Raw genomic sequence first — 4,698 nt, 5'->3', positions numbered from 1 at the left:
AAAACCTGTCCCCCCCCCCCCCCAGCTGTTGCAGAACTACAATTCCCATGAGGCATTGCGAGACTGACACCCAGAGGCAGGTGCAAGATAAGATGTGTAGTTTCAACACAGCTGGAGGGTTGACATTTGCCTATCCCTGGTATAGACCTTCACTACTGAAGCAAGAAATCTTTGTCCTGACTGCAGGGAACGGCTACAGCAGAGACAGAACTCGAACTTTACCTGCGTTAGATGCAGTTTGTACTACAGTACCTTGGACCTTTGTCACCAACAACCTACAGAGAACTGAAGCCAAATCCATCAATAACTGCTATGGTGACATTTATTGGCAATACTTGAACTGGCGGGTCATTGTATGTTATTGCATTTTTCTACATCCTAAATATGGGTGCAACATTAAACATGGTCACAAAGGTGGACTATTCTTTTAAAGCTGGACTCCAGGCTAAGAGCCAAATATAACGATGAAATAAATATATAGGAGTAGAGCAGAGCTGTGGGAGGGACCCAGCAGACCCCACCCACTACAGGCTGCCTGCAGGAGGGGGCGGAGACTAGACCAGTTACCGTGCACAAAGAGAGAGCAGCAGTGACCGGTCTTTATTACAGGAAGCTCCTGCACAGAGGTAAAGTGTCACACAGAATTACTGCACACATCTGGAAGATATACACAAAGCACCCCAAGATTTAAGAAGGAATGCACATGACTCTTGTATTTACTTATACTGGAGTTCAACCAGTCCAGTATATCCCTCTGATCTCAGTACAGAGACCGGCCATGCTGGTCCTGGCCTCACATGGAGGACATCGAAGCTCAGGATAGCCAGCAGCAGGGGAGTCAGAGGAGTGGGCGCACACACACACCCCCATGCACCATACAAGCGATCAGACGGCCGTATAGCTGCCCAAACGCTTGTATGCAGCAACCGCTGCAGCTGTTTAACATGCTTAAAGTGTCCCAGTGAGATGTGCGTGAGCAGTAAAAAAACAAAACTTTTTTTATATATACGGCGACCCGCTGGGAAGAGCATCCCGTCTGCCCGTTGCATATAAAGATTCAGCTTATTAGAAATACAGATAACATTTTCTTGCACCCACAGACACCAGACATCCGTTGTTTCAGGCACAGTTATAAAGTTGCTCGGTGGTGGCGACTTGAGAAGATGAATTCGGATGTAGAAGTGAGTTTGAAAGCAAATCCATTTATAGCATGTGGGATTCAGCTTGGAGGGTCTATATCAGTGGTGGCGAACCTTGGCGCTCCAGCTGTGCCAAAACTACAAATCCCAAGATGCATCTGCCTCTGGGAGTTATGTCTGTGGCTGTGAGAGCCTTGCAATGCCTCATGAGACTTGTAGTTCCAAAACAGCTGGAGTGCCAAGGTTTGCCATCACTGGTCTATATAGTGAATCACTGATGAGATTTGCAATGTACCATTAAAAAGGAGAACTATGAGGTGAGTGCTTTTCACTCACCTCATAGTTCTAGCCGACCTGTGACAAAGACTGTCACAGGTCGGCTCAGTAGATCGGGAGGTGAGCGAACACATACCGGCATTCGCTCACCTCTCGATCCTGTCACAGCTCTCTGCCGTGACAGGGGGAGGGGCTGGATTCCCCACTCCGATCCGCCAGCGTTGACTGGCGTAACGGACGGGGGAGGGGGCGGGTACAGCTGCCTCTGCCTTTAGAGAGGCAGAGCCAGCTGTCAGTCACGCAGCTGGGCGGATCCCGGCACAATTGTCGGGATCCGCTTCAGCTGCGGCATCTCAGTATACTGAGCCTAGGGTGACGGGAGGACGCTAGTTTGTGTCCTCCCATTACCCTATGGAGAACTATGGGGAAAGGCCTTAACCCCATAGGTCTCCTTTAAAAAAACAAATGTGTTTTTAACCCCTTCGTGACTGACGACTTACAGTGTACGTCGCCAGCATCGGGGCTGTTTAAACAGACTCCCGGCGACTTTTGCCGCCGGGACTCTGTTTAAACTTGTAGAGCCCAGTATTTTGGGGTATTTCTAAATTGATGACCTGTGGGGGCTTTTAAAGTGTCTTTTATTGACTTTTTGGGGTACTGCAGTTTTTCGCCGTTTCACGGTCGCACGCAATCTGTAAACTGGGCATGTTGGGTATCGTTTTACTCGTTGTAACCTCATCTTTTATATTTCATTTAAAAAATGGGTAATTTGTTGTGTTTTGGGGCATTTAATTAAATTTGTCACTAAATTTTGGGGTTTAATAAGGAGTTGCGCTAATATTGCGCAACATAAAAATTTTCAACTACCACCATTTTATTCTATAGGGTCTTGGCATTCAGAAAATATATAATGTTGGGGGGTTTTATGTCATTTTCAGGCCTAAAATGTGGAATATAACATGGGTGCAAAAATTGAAAAAAGGGCCTCAGTCATGAAGGGGTTAAAGTAGCTGGGCAAGCTAAAAGCAAGAATGACCCATCATAAAGAAACATGACCAATGCTGTCCAGACCTGGATTTTACATGGACCAGGAAATTCAGATGTCGGATGAACAGCAACTATGTGGGTTGTTCTGGCTAGATTTAAAGGACACGTACTGGCAGAGTAAAGTGTACTCTTCCCGATACTAAGAGGTGATGAGACACTGCAACTGTCACTTGCCGGCTCTATACCGAGAGCTGAGCAATCATGTGACTGCTGATCACTCATCTCACAGTCTTCTCTCTGGAGAGAGCAGTGATCGACAGTCCCCACAGGGATTCCCCTCTCCGATCCTCAAGAGCACATTGGAGGGACAGACAGGGGAGGGGGCGGGCTCAGCTGGCTCTGAGAGAAATCCCATTTAGATGCGGCTGCTGTCACCTGTTCAAGGTTAATCACCAGCTGAATCTGCTGCAGGAATCCCAAATCGCATATGGTGAATGTGGCCCAAGGATCCGTGCCCTTTTCCTGTACACTAGCTACACTGAAGGCCGTCACCGCTCTAGTTACTAATGCAAAAATCGGTCTTCACGGTTTTATTGTTCCTTGTGGATTACAGCACCAAGCTTCCAGCAACGTCCCAGCTTATGTAACAAATGACATCATCCTGACATTATGCAAAATGTAATCATCTTTAATTCATGTTAATTATGTAAAGGGCTCCGTGGAGTGATCTCTGTGTAATTCAGAATCGGGCTATAAAAACGAGACGCTGAAAACATAAATTAGGATAAATTCACAAAGATAAGGATGTTCATTTTCAGCCATTTGACAGGAAGGGCCTGCTTCTCTCCCCATACAAGCCAAGCGGAATGCAAAAGCAGCTTGGGGCAGGGTGATGCAGCTTTAAGTGATATTAAAATCAGAAGGTTTTGACACCATTTAAAATGCTGATGAAATCACTTACACTGGATGCTTGTTCCTTGACATTCCTGCAGAGTCAGCTGGCCCGATACCCTGTTTTATGGTGGGTCCTTTCCCTTGCAGGGTCCTATAGAGCTACCCTTGTGGGTGCTAGTAAGATGTGTGTGTCTCCACAAACACAGCAAGGCAAGACCCCAGCTCAGCTTCCTCCTCTATGCTAGTTGGAGGCTGCTGGAGACTGCTCTGCCCCTTGTGATCTTGGACTGGAAGTTCAGGGAAACTAAGCTGAGAGAGTTGTAGCTGTTCAGAAACATGATGACTAACCATTTTCCTGGAAAGGGAACAACCCTCCCACTAAGTGTCACCATAAAAAAAAAAATGTAATGGCCGATATGCCCCTTTGACTCACCTAAATCCATAGTCACATGACACTGCGGTCCAGAGTCTTTTCTCTTATTGTGTACACTATAGGCGTGTGCCCTTCCTGTGTCCATGCCCTTGCCTGCATGTTTACAGAGGAACTTCACCCCCGCAATACTTATGTCCCGATGCTCCTCTTCTGTACCGACAACTTTAAAGATTCCATGCAGGAACAGATATGCCGCAGGTCTCCGTCATGGTTTTGGGACCTGGCAGAGATCTGGACACACACACACGCTGCTGGTTCCTGGCATCTGGAATCTTGTAGAGACCTTGGCATATGCAAGAATAACCCAAACATGCGCAGGCACAGGATCTTGCAGCACGCATATACCTCTTAAACTGGCTCGTGTGATGTGGCTGTTCCAGGAGGCAGTGGGTGGTCTCTACATCAGTCTTACCTACATACAAACAATGTAGATATGAATTGCTATCCACTAAGCCACTGTGCTGCCCATGTAGGCTCATCTATTATCTTCCCCCTGTGATTGACAAGTAGGTAAACTACATGTATCCTCATTGACATGACCAGTGGTACCCGGGGGGTGAGGGCATTGGGGGGGAGTTTGTGCGAGATAGATGCTCTGGCCAAAGGAGGGGGGCACATAGGTATCGCTCTGCCCAGCATCCCACCCAGCTCCTGGCAACTGGGTGGGATGCTGGCCAGAATGTTGCAGGTTGCTTAGAGCTAGGCAGGGAGATGTGTATGGCCCTTGCACATCTCCCCACCCAGCTCTTAGCAAACTGGGACGCTCTGGCCGGAATGGGGTGGCAAAAACATTGTGCAGAAGAGCTGCCATGCCGCTCTGCCTGCCACCACCCCGTCGTGACCCTAAAAGATGCCGCCTGAGACAATGGGTGGTCTCGATCATTCTCACATAGGCGAGAAAGAAAGCGCTGGGCTGCAGAACCAAAATGGTAATAAACTCTTCAAAAAATGTGCAAAAGTTCAACAAAG

At 47.7% G+C, this 4,698-nt stretch overlaps 1 protein-coding gene across 1 annotated transcript in view; it reads right to left on the bottom strand.

The window, feature by feature from the left end:
* SNX21 (sorting nexin family member 21) overlaps nt 1-4,698 on the bottom strand; it is a 19,619-nt gene that overhangs the window by 960 nt on the left and 13,961 nt on the right. The window lies entirely within an intron of this gene.

This window comes from Nanorana parkeri, unplaced genomic scaffold (genome assembly GCF_000935625.1).
Source record: "Nanorana parkeri isolate BGI_ZX_2015 unplaced genomic scaffold, ASM93562v1 scaffold743, whole genome shotgun sequence".
In the NCBI taxonomy this organism is placed as follows: Eukaryota; Metazoa; Chordata; class Amphibia; order Anura; family Dicroglossidae; genus Nanorana; species Nanorana parkeri.
The sequence above is the reverse complement of the archived record's forward strand: the minus strand, read 5'-3'. Positions and strand labels throughout refer to the sequence as shown.